At 46.1% G+C, this 12,666-nt stretch overlaps 1 protein-coding gene across 3 annotated transcripts in view; it reads left to right on the top strand.

Moving 5' to 3' along the window:
• The window catches only part of Ten-m (Tenascin major), a 114,820-nt gene that overhangs the window by 78,977 nt on the left and 23,177 nt on the right, over positions 1-12,666 (top strand). The window lies entirely within an intron of this gene.

Here is a 12,666-nt window from a genome sequence, read left to right as displayed (position 1 = left end):
GATAAGCACTCTCAGTTATGAAGGTGGGCATTGCTTGGTTTTCGGGCTCGCCGTTTCTTGCCCCTGCCACACATAAATGATGAGGTACACGTTGCCTCAGGCTGAATTTAGTGATTTCCCCGAGCATGTGGCATACTTTTTATGCGGCTCCTCCACGTGAGCATAAGGAGCTTCGGTTTATGGTTATTGATTCAGCCGAGCGGAGGTGGAGATAGTTTGAGTTATGGCCTCGGTCTGATTTGTGTCAGCAGGAAGTTTAAAAGAAATTGTTGCGCACTTTCGGGAGGCCAAAAGTGGATTACTCAGAGGGTTGCAGGCAGGTCCCCTGATTGAATTGGCTTAGCTGGGGGCGTACGGAACGAGATTGGATTGGATGGGGATGGGGACTTGCAATCAAAAGCCTAGTTTGTTGCTGCCTTCGCCAACCTCATCGTATTGGCAAAAGGTGGCAACCCTCGATCCACTCATTGTTCGATCAAAAATTCATGGCATACCCGTACGTTGGAGAGGTGCCAATAACTCGGCTGCTCCACTGACAATCGCCACTGTCTGTCTGCCCGTACGCAATTTACAATTACCGCACGCACACACAATTTATTTTGCAGCGCTAACAAATAAGCTAAACATTTTCGTGGCCAAGGGCCGTCCCGCTCCCAGGTGTATAGCAAATCAAAAAATCAGACAGGGCTGGGCACGAAGACACGCCAGGCAATCAGTTAAATGTTTGTTGAACTCACCAGCGTCGAGGTCCTTAAGTTCTCAAGAACGCACGACTCGCCGGTTTCGAGGAGTCCCAGGGGCTTCGCTTCTCCGCTCTCGATGCGCTCCTGCCCTTTTCCGAAAATTGAACTTGTTGGCGCCCAGAACGCAGAGCCCCGAAACCGCACCGAACAAAAAAGACGGAGAAGCAGCTCCGCAGAACGATGAAGCGGCAACTTGAAAAATCGCTTGTCGCACTGCAAGCGAAGTGACGGGGAACGCTCACGCGCAGTCGTAGTGATTTGGCTTTAAAAAAGCAAGGAACATTCCGGAGTTCCGGGGCAGGAAGCAGACAGCAAAAGACGCTATGAAAGCTGCCACGTAATGAAACTGACAATTTAACTCACAGTCAACCAGTTGTTTTGGATTTCAGTACGGGTTCGACGGGGAGCTGTGTGCGTGCTGAAAAATCGTGTTATCGATTTAATGCGTTACGATATATAAGTATATACAACCCTAGTGTGTGTGCAGATTGAAGGGTTGGGCTGGGTTGGTTTGGTTTCGATTCGGAAAAAGGGTTGCTTGCCTTTGGCTTTGGCTTTTATCGCTCGCCTGTGTCTTTGTGACTGGCTGACTGACTGACTGACGTTCTCGTGTTTGCTTGCCAGTCCTGTCCTTTGACCGTTTTCCTCTCGCTCTTTCCATTCCGTACTGCAAAGGCATTTGATTAATTTGCAGCAGTTTTCCATTTGGAATTGCTTTAGTTTCCTGCAGTTTTGCCACTCTCGCAGTGTGCAGGATTTGACAGCACATTTGAGGCCACTTTCCCTTCCGTTTGCTCCGCCACTTTCTCCCTATGGTTGTACGGCTGTGTGTGTAACGTTGAAAGCTTCTTATGGAATGTTAAGTGATTTTTTATTGAATTTTTAAGCCCCACTTAGGCGTTGTCACTGGCAGTATACCGGACGTCTTCCCAAACGTATCTCGCTTCCGTCTCATCCTGCCGACTTGCTTACTAAATTAACAACCTTTTCTTGTCTCCTTTTAGGTACGTATACGCAATTTTATGACTCTGTCCCCTCGGGTGAGTGCTAGTATTGAAAATCAGGGCTGATATTGGGGCTTTATGGGCCTGAGATACGAGATAATGAAGGGTGGCCGTTGTGCGTTAGATGGTGCTTTAACTCGTTCGCACTTTCAGCGGCAAATGAGAGCGCAAACAAAGCCGCCGGCAACAACGATCAAATTTAACGCGCTTTTTAAACCAAACAAAAGCAAATTGCAATGCCAGCACACACACACATAGACAGCTCGGCATTGCAATGCCTTACTGACACGAACACGGACACAGACACAGACGCACACATGCATGCTAATTATGAGTATGCGCCGCACATTTAAGCAAATATAAACAAAACGTTAACGACAACAAACAGGAGCTCGGCAGTGGGGAAATGCAGTCGTTGGGCGGGTAGATGAGTGGGATGGGTGGTTGGGGAAAGGAGAAAAGATGTAAATGCCGCACACGCTGCTGCCACCGAAGGAGATGGAACGTGCCTGTGTGGGATCCAATTCAGGGCACTGGGAACTTGATGAACTGCAACTCCGACAGCTTATCGCATCGCCTCCCGATGAATGTGAGATTCCATGCGCTTATTGTTATCCTCGTTGTTGCAATTGTGCATTATTGTGATTATTATTATTAAAATGCAAATGAGCCATGCAGACTTGTCAAGCACTCGCATTGCTATTAACGGGCGAAGACAACGAACGGGGTCGGAATCGGAATCAGAATCAGAGTCAGGACGAGATGAAGGTGCCCACGAAGTGGCAAAAATGCAAAATGCGTAATTCGGTGCAACGAATTGCTGGGTTACTGAAGAGGAGAACTCGTCATCATCATCAGGCTGGAACGGAGCACAGTTTTTGCAGCTGGGCAGGCGTCATCATCAATTGCCGGTTGGCTGCCCATTAACATAATTTCAATTTGCATTAAATGGCGTTAAATATTACATTTTGGACAGCTGCCGCCTGCAGTGAGTGACAGGAACGGAATGGCGAGGGCTGGCAGGTTCATTGAGCTAATTGCAGGTGTGAATGTGTCGCAATGAGCATTGCATTACACGCCCCACCAAACACGCAATGGGTAGAGCGATGGGTGGGGCGGTGGTCCGCGCTTTGTTTGATGTTTAATTTAGATTGAATTTCTGCATAAATTATGGCGCTCAGAAATGAATTCAAAATTATTGCTGGCTTGTTTGCGGTCAATTTCGACTGCAACTATTGCATAATTTGAGGCTCCGGGCCAATTAAACTGAGCGCACGCACACCCACAAGAATTTCTCATTTGCGGAGCAGCCATTTTTATTGCCACCGGCAACCGGCTGACTCGGGCAGGGAATTCATTCGGGCCCACCTTCAGGCAGGCAGGCTGCTCCAGTCGCCACTCCGGGCTCCTTCCACGCAATTTCCCCAAAAACGTCGACTTCCATGGCTGCTGTCTAATGTGAATTTTCCCGGCCGCCTTCCCGCTCTCCGCCGCTTTCTCCCACCAACTGACACCTCATTTTTGATTTGGCAGCTCGTTTGCGAAATGCAGCTGCAACGGCAAAAGGAATAGCAACAAAACTGAAACGATTCAGCCAGCCGCCATGCCACGTCGCTCGCTTAGCGCATTTCCAAGTGATTTTATGCATATTTCATGCCATACTTTTGCGCGCTATTAGTAGCTAGAAAGCAGCTACAGCCTCAGTGTGGAGCTCCAAGGCTGGTTATTCATTCATTTATTATGACGACTATTTCGACTCCGAGTGAAAGGCTTTTAATGGAGCGGCTGGCAAATTGCTTGGTAGCCAGGCAGCGCGGAGGCGTCAAGGCCATCATTGTTATTATCGAAACTTTGAAGTATTTCCAACTCGATTACCATAACCCAACTAAGAATCGTAATCAAATTTACCCATTTGACACTAAACTTTGAACGGAACTGGGTCGGATGGTGGTTGTTTACGCAGAGTTTGTAGGTCCCCAAATTGTGTTAGACAATTAGAAAGTGTGCGTCTGCATTCAATGTGCCAGTGAAGCGCCCTCAGGCATCCTATAAACTTTGTCTGCTTTCTAGTCAGTCTCACAGCCAGCCAGATCTTTGGGAATGCATTTTCTATTCGGGCCCTGAGAAGATGGTGCTGCATAATACACTATGGTCCCGAAAATACCCATGGCCATAACCGAGTTAAGACCGCAAACGCTTGCCAATGAGATAGAACCGAAATGTTGCTGTGAATGCACATGCACACATGTTTACAGACATATTGAAAGAAAGAAATATGGGGGATTTGTTGGTGGCTCATGTGGAATTTTTAAGCATACATGTTTTGATAGCAGGAACAGACAACAGCCAATTTATTAGTATGGCACAAAAGTGGGTAAAGCTCATTAGGCTCCGAGTCTTGGGTTTTTGCTGAGGCTTTGCTCTGAGTCTGGACTCCATCAAGTAAAAATGCTCGGATTGTTGCGTTGTCCGGTCAACAGGCGCTCTTGATATTGGTCCAAAAAGCCATGCAAATAGGCCATAAATTCATATTTTATTGCCTCGGCCAGCAGCTCCACTGGCATTTCTGATGCTCATGTCCTCCCGTCTCTCCATGAACAGTCTAAACTCTTGCCAAACATTCGAGAGCTGCATGCACATACTTTGGGGATTGACTCGGGCCAAAGGATTCGGTTCGGATGTGGGCTGGAAGAGGAAGGAGGAAGGAAGGAGAACCGAGTATGTGTTTGTTGACAATAGACTTTTGGCATTATGTGCATTATGTGATTGCATACTTCCAGGTGCCTGGCCAAAATGCCAAAGAACACATCCCAGGCATTCTTACACTCCGCACAAATCAATTTTCAGTGCAGGGCATGCACGGTCTTTATCGAAGTTGGAGCTGGTTAAAAATCAATCCCGGGTCGTCGCTGAGGGCTTATTCATTGCACAACTAATAAATAATCCAAAAATTGATTAATATCAATTTGGAAAATGCATTAAATCGAAATCTAGCCATCAATTAAAGCCACGAGTGCTCGCATGTGGTTGTGCGCATCTACTTACCTAACTTCTATGCACAATTCATACATCATTTATGAACGAACGCACACACACGAGCGTGTGAATATAGCTGCGTTTATCTGGCTCTTTTATGCTTCCTCGAGGCATTTCACATGGACAAAAGGCTTTAAAATGCCGATTGGCATTGGCTTTAACAAACCCGTGCCGGCTCGAAGATGCCGCAGATAATGCAATTTGATTATTTTTGCACTATCAACTAATTAAAATTATGGAAAATATAATAATTACTCCCCCGCTCCGGCCATCCCGGCGCTTTGAATCAGTGGCGGCTGCCCTATAATCGGCTCAATAAATTAGCGCGATAAAAACAGCACGGAAATGAGGCGAAAAATTGCAAAGCACACTTTTAGGCACTTTCCCCCATTAATGTCGGTTGCCCACAAAGAACTGAAATCGAATTTAAACTTTTTCAGTTCGTTTTTCCAATTTTTCCATTCATGGCAGAATGAATATTTCAATGTTTATAATCAATTAAAAATTGACTTTTTGCTGTTGTAGCTTTGAATTTACTAGCAAATGATTTGACCTCACCTAGCGATATCTCCCTCCCCATCCTTAACCCATCAATCTGCCCGTCTCCCTCTTCTGTCATCACACAGAGCACTTAATGCAATTTGCATTCCGATGTTTTTGTGTTTGCATTTTGCAAATTTGCAATCAATCCCTCCGATTGAGTGTGTCTCCTGTATAAATTTCAATTTGGCTTGGGAAATTCTGTATTTTGCAGCTGTCAAGGAAATTATTGTCTGCCAGACTAAGTCCTTGATATGTTGTTGCCTTAATTAAACAACAACGAAAAAGAACAAGATTCTTCTCGGGCCTGAATTGTGAATTGTGTAAAATATGTATGTTTCGTGTGCACTCTGTCTCTCGTTAAAGTGTTAATTTTATTGACATGTGACAGCCAAACAAACAATTTGTTTGCCTCCCGGCGAAATTGTTTGACTGCCAATGTTATTTGTGGTCGCAGTGGACGTTTTAAATGAATTTAATGAACGAACAACGGGATGGGAGATTGTCCTCCCCCCTGCGAGAAGTGGCCACCCCTCTGACAGGTGGAAAGCCCAACCCACTGGGAGTGGAAAATGGCAGGGCGAACTGGTAAAAAGAAAACATTAATCAGCGTTAAAAGTCGCATTAGCAGTAAACAAAATGGGGAGCGTCTGGGGCGGGAAAAGGAAGGGACAGAAAGGGACTCCATGGGCAGGGGCATCTCTTCGAGGGGCACAAGCTGGCAAATACCGAACCGAAGCGAACTGAAAAGATCCAAAAAAAGCAATCCACTGCGAGTAGAACTGTCGAAACGCAGAACGCAGAAGTCAAAGAAAATTAGTGAAGCCAACGAAAGGAGAGCGCAGAGCACGCGATGGTGGCGAAATGAGTGACTGGCAGTGAAAATCATTAAAAAGTCGTAAAAATCAAGGAAAATGGTAAACAACCAGCACAAAAAGGAAACCGAAACCAGGAATGGGGAAAATGGACAGGCGGAATAGAAGGGGATCCGACCGAAATACGCACGCTTTATAATTAGAATTTAATCAAGCGCAAATCGCAAACGCCAGCAATTTTCCAGAGTGGGAAAACGAAAGGAAATCAAATGGGTTGCCCATGGTGAGGCAAAGTTCAGGAGCTGACTGCGTGCAGCTATTGTTTAAAGTGTAATTAAAAGCGTCGTGGAACCTTTTAGTGTGCATTTCAGGACGCAGGACGCAGGACGATGATATTAAATTTCCTCCTAAAACGCACAAACAAACAACGGACCGGGCCGAGCTTTCAAGCATGCTTTTAGGCACGGCTTAAAAATAAAACTCCATTAAGAACCGCCCCGGCCCTGCATCCGCCCCAACCACTAACGACCCACAGCCCACTAACCTTTGCTGACCTTTGCCAATTGATGGAGCAGATGGTCTGGAATGGGTCAAGAAGGAACAGCCGAATTGGGTCCCATTTTTGCATGAGTCATCTAACAAATGATGCGGCGGGTCGGCTTTGGGTCATTCAATCTATGCCAATCACAGGGGAGCGAAGGGGAAACGGTCGAAAGTGAGAGCCGAACGAAGGATGCTGAATGCGTGCCCCAACCAAGCGATCCATCAATGAGCCAAGAAACGGTCACCTTGATGGGGGTAGTACCACATATGTATATTTAGACCACGGTTGCGAATAACGCGACAGCGCTAAGTGGGCCGAAAGTAGTGTCACACTACGAGTATGGTGTACTATGGCAACTTTCCGACATTCTAATTACTGGCAGCAACTTCACTCACGGCATAAACTTTTGCCATAAACAAATTTTAATGGAGCAATTATAAGCAGCGTCTGGAAAAGCCACGCAACAACTGCCAAAAGGAAAACTCCGCAATTTTCATGACTAAAAGCGAAACTATTTTTTGCCCACCGCTGAAAGGGAGAAGGGGAAACCGGTACGGATATAGAAACACGTCAAATGCAAATGTGTAACACTTGGAGCCACGCACGAACAAACGGAAAGGTTACTCCGATGACGCATGCAAGTGTAAAAATGCCGTTAAACGTCCTTAAAATGGCACACCACCACCCCATCCCATCTAAGATAACCACCTCATTGATATGTACTCCCCGGAAAATGGGAATAAAGGGGACGCGGGCTCTTTCATGCTTATCGGCGTACGAAATCAGTAAACAGCCGGCAGAGAAATATCTTTATAAATACCCTGAAACCTCTGCTGTTCCACAACAAGTCATTCATGCAGTGACTCATGGCGCAGTTAACCCCTTGTTTAACTCGTGGACCATCAAAAAAATAAGTCAAGGGGGTCGGCGGAGGAAGCGGCCCTTTTGTCTATACCACTAGCTTTTTCTATGCGCTCTGTTTGCTTTTCCTAGGCATTTTTCTATGCCAAGCCCCAGACAGACACGCCCACCGCCCACCATCAACCCATCGGCGTGGGCTTTGGCAATCTATTAAATGTTGTCATTGTGCTTGCTCTTTAGGCAGTAGACAATGCAGAGGAGCAACAAACGGGAGCAGCAAAAAATGAAACTGCTGAAGTGATTAAAAATAGTAGTTGAGCTTGGGAGCTGGAAAAGCCGAGGAGTGTAAGCCGGCATGCAATTTTTCATGGCGCACTTCGGTGCGTGTTTGTTTTTTGCGAGGCAGTGAATCTCTTGTTCGCCGGACCCATCGGTGCTTCAAATCGATCACGACTACAGTGCGTTAATGGATTTCTGGACTAGACAAAAGTTTATTGAACTGAGACGCCGATGGACGCAGATTAAATTTGTCTGTGCGGTGAATTATTCCCGTCCCCTCGAGGGGTTTGGTTTTCCATATGAAGAGAGGAAGGAGTAGAGGGAACCCAACTCAACTTCGGCACCATCAAAGTCAAATCTTGGACTAATCGCTTTCTGATTTCGTACCTTCGTAAAAAGAAGTCCTCAGAGGAGTACAAGGGACGGGCCATCTAGATAGATAGTCCTCTTTGGCGCTGAGCAATAAACGGCTATCTGAGCGACAAACAAGCCGCGACGCGACGACGACCTTTGGGCCCAGTTCCCGGGGTCGACCCTTTTCGCTGAAGTAACTTTGAATAATGTCATTTTAATTACCGCAACACTCAAATCACAAGGAAACGCGCAAATAAATAAATAACGCGGCACCGGTAAAATATCCATTTTAATTAAGCTCGTCGAAAGAAACGAACCGAACGTGAAAAAATGCCTCCTAATTACTTTTGTATGTGGTCGCGGCAGCCGAACTCGAACGGAACTCGAAAATAAAATTGAATTTCATTAAACTGAAGTGGAGGGAAGATTTATTACCGCAGAATGCCGGATTTTTTGTAGCACTCGGATAATTTGGCAAGCGTTTTTGGGTTCTTTGTTTCCTTGCAGCCCTTGTCGTCCTTGCCTTCGTCGCTGTCGTCGATTTGATTTGCCTGCTTTCGGTCTACGGTTGCCCTGGCTCCTTTTTAATTACACAAAGGCAACAAAAAGCAGTGTCTTTCGACCACTTCCACCTCCATCTCCATATCCAATCCAATCAGCAGCTAAGCCGACATCGGTTGCGCTGATTAAAAGGCCTTTCTTTTCTCCTCTGCCGCAAACGCAGAAAAGTATGCTACCCAAACGCGTATCCAACTCTGAGGCAGTTGGCTAATTGGTTGCCATCGGGAAGGAGGGGGCACAGCGAAACGATTTGTAATTGAATTGAATTGATTTAGTGGATTTCGTGAGCCTCCAGCCTCCTTGGCGGCCTTCTTCACGCAGAGTGCGTGGCGGGCGGACAGGTGCTAACAGAGCAGACACGTCTGCTAGTGAATTTCACTGTACCTGCTTGGGAGCATGTATTTATGTGGGCCGCCACTTGGGGTGGATTTAAAACCCAAAGCCCTCCCGAACGCCGACTAATTCAATCCTCCAGCGGCTTGCATGCTACAGTTCACAAACAATTACATTTCCATATGTGTTATCATCATTTTCAATTAACTTCCGGCTCGAGCAGGACCGTTTCCAAGCCGATTTATAAAGCTTGTTCGCCCGCATTTAGCATTAATGAAATGTCCATTGAATGGCGCTTTTCCTTGCGCTTTTCCGGGTGGTCGCAATAGGTGGGGTGTTACATGTGGCAGGTCCGTGACTCGGGGCATTACAAATGCACTGGGCTCTGGGTAATGTGTCAGTATAACGGGTTGTATAAGCAATGAACGGTGAGTGGGTAGCACAGTTTTGTCGCCGCACATCATTTTTATTGTATAACGAAAATTGTCAAAATCGTCCGGCTGCCCCCTCGATTCTCTCGATTCCGCCATGCATTCATTGATGTATGCGGTTGAACCGGTTGCACATCTCCACTCTTCTCCTTCCCCTGCTATCAGTGCAAAATTTCATTTCCTGGAAGGCCTGACAGGTAATGTGCCCCCTTACCCCACACCACCACACCACCCAAAGCCATCCCCAATCCAACCAAAACCCAACCCAAACCAGCCAGCCGCTTTTGCTGCGTCGGTGTTTTTGACAATTTTCATGTTTCAATTTTTCATTATGTGCAGCGGCAGCCTTTGTTGCTGCCCGTCCGGTGGCTTCGAAATTATTTATGCATAATGCTGGTGGGCGTGGCAACATAATGCTCTTCCCCGCACACACATGCACATACAGAGACCAGCCGAAAACGAGCCGCAAAATGCAAAATTCCGAACGGTTTTATAGAATGCAATAGTCTATGCCGTTTAACGCCGTTTGCAATCGGTCGATTTTGATCGATTATGTGGGCCCAAACCAGTGGCATTCACAATCCGAAAAGGGTCGATGAAACGGAGGAAAACTCGCCTCGCCTTGACCAAGTTTCCCCGACAAGTTTCCGCAAATGAAGAAAGAGCGTGCCAAGTTGAAACCCAACCAAGAGCAACCCAAATACAAAACACAATTGGGGGTATGGGGTCAATTCGACTGGGCGAGGCAACTGTGCGTTAATGACAGAATAAAACGAAATCCAAACATAAATTACGCGCTTATCAATTTCATTTATCTTTGGATTTCGCTCTGCTCTCGGCAGTTTCAGTTTCATTTCGTTTTCAGTTTGATGGTTTTGTAATTGAGTAATAAACTTTGGTATCGTTTCGTTAAAGTTCCATCGTCTTTGGCCAATTTCCCCAATAAATTTTCGCAACTTTGCTTTGCCGCTCCTTCGGCTTCGGCTTCTGGTGCTGTTCTGTTTCTGTTTCTATTTTTGGCGATGGCTTCTGCTCCTGGTCATTGGTAACTCTCCTTGGCGATAAGAGCGCCAACGTTGGGTTCCGGAATCATTATATTCACTCGAACGTACGGTATTCACAACGGCGAACGGTTATTCCGGAGTTTATTGTCTTCGACGCCTCCGATAAGTGACCATAAAAAGTGTCATTATCTGAATCTATACGCTTTAGAGTCTCTCACATCGATTTGTTAATGAGTTTCCACAGTCTTGAAGTTCCAAATTGAGCCTAGAAGCGGGAATCGTGCCCAGTCAAGGACCCCTGTCCGCAAAATCCGCCTATTTCATTTCAAACTTTAAGGCAATTTCGGTGCAATCCATCAAGAGGACACGCAACCCCCAAAATTGTAGTGCAACCACCAAATGCTCATCAACACGCGTTTATGTATATCCGCGCTTGCGAGTGCATATCGCCATAAACAGAGCCATTTATTACAATCAAATTTTAAATGTGCGAATAAATCTTCGAGAGCATGTTCAAAAAATGGCCTCCATTGTATCTATTAAGCGCTTAAAGCTTAGCTCAGAGCTGCTGCCCCGTCGACCGGAAATCGCCGCCTATCAGATGACCAAATCAAAAAATTGCCGGTCATTGTATCTCGATGGGGATGTCGTTTGGCGATGTCGCAGTGCGCCTAAAATGACACACAATAAATTTTTATTTGCCGCTTTATTAAATTTTATTCGCCTGGGGCCGAACTATGCTTGCCTCTATCCACATCCTTATGTCTGCCAATCGTCTGGTATGGCCATATAAAGCTACACCCGCATCGTGCAATCCTCGGGCTCCCCTCCCCGATGACTGCAGACTGAGTGAGTGGGCGTGCGGTGGGCGTGCGGTGGGCGTGGCTCGTCGCGGAAAAAGGCAAATTCATCAATTACTTAATATAATTACTTTTGGCTTTCGGATTATGCATACAACGCATACACACAGCTCAGCTCGACAGACGCACACAGGGATCCAAGTGGGAACCAACATTAATACTTAATATAATAAATTGTAGCCAGTCGTTGGGCCATGGCAATGGCATTCCACGGGCAGAAGGCCCATTCCCGGCCAGAGCCACCCTTGTGGCACCCCAGTGCCCAATCCCAAGCCCCTGTTATTGCATATTTTTTGGACCGAAAAACAGGACCCAAAACAGGGAGCGTCTGCGCCTGACTTCTGGGCACTGATGCTGCTCCTGCTCCTGCTACTGCCTGCTGCTCCTGCCTCTGTCCTGGCCGGGAACTGCAACTCCATACACGCAATTACCAGTAGCTCTGATGAAATTAACAGGGCCGGCAGGCTGTGGAGAACGGAGGGGCGTGAGGGGGCACTTTGGAAGGGAAACATTTCATGGATTCCGTGGACGACGCGGCGAGCCTGTTTGCCGTTTTAATGGCTTTTAAAGTGCAGCAGAGGGGCAGGGGCTTAGCTCGGGACGAGCACCGCATGATCGTAATAAATAAGTTCACAAGAAAACAGCAGTGGTGGAAAAGTGGAAATGGGAAAGCGAGCAGTCACGCTGTTAACTTTGAAAATGATTGCGTATGCAATAGGATCGTGTGGGTGTGTGACAGTGTGTTTGAGAAAGCAACATGAGCAGAAAAATGCAAATTGAAATATATAATAAAATCATCAACTCCTACACTCAGGGTATCCTTCTCCAAAGTAAATATATTTATAAATATATGCATCCGAACCTGTAAAGGTTTTTTGGTATGTATGGTAAAAGTTCGTGAAGGTGACAATAAAAAGTTTCAAGTAGATCCAGTAGGCAATTTAAAGTCCATTAAAGTCAGAATTGCTAATCCGAATTAGTGTCGCCTATAATAATATTAATATATGCCAACACTTCGCGTCATGGCCTCTTGGTTATCGGCCAATAAATGCGCCAGTTTAAGGGCCAGCATAAATTGCCATAATTTAGCCGTTTGTCGGTTAATAATTTTACGTTAATTTATTAGAGCTCATAACCCTGTGGCCACCGGCTCAAAGGCAATTCCAGCGGCCATCAACTTTACTGACCACAGTTTAAGGGGTTTTGGGGTTAGAGCGGTAAACGCCTAAAAAACTTAAATTGTAATATAATTAATTCTCCTGACAATTAGAGTCCGGCATAGAAAAGTTATTAATTTCATA

This window comes from Drosophila melanogaster, chromosome 3L, assembly GCF_000001215.4.
Source record: "Drosophila melanogaster chromosome 3L".
NCBI lineage: Eukaryota > Metazoa > Arthropoda > Insecta > Diptera > Drosophilidae > Drosophila > Drosophila melanogaster.
This window is presented reverse-complemented; position numbering and strand designations above follow the sequence as displayed.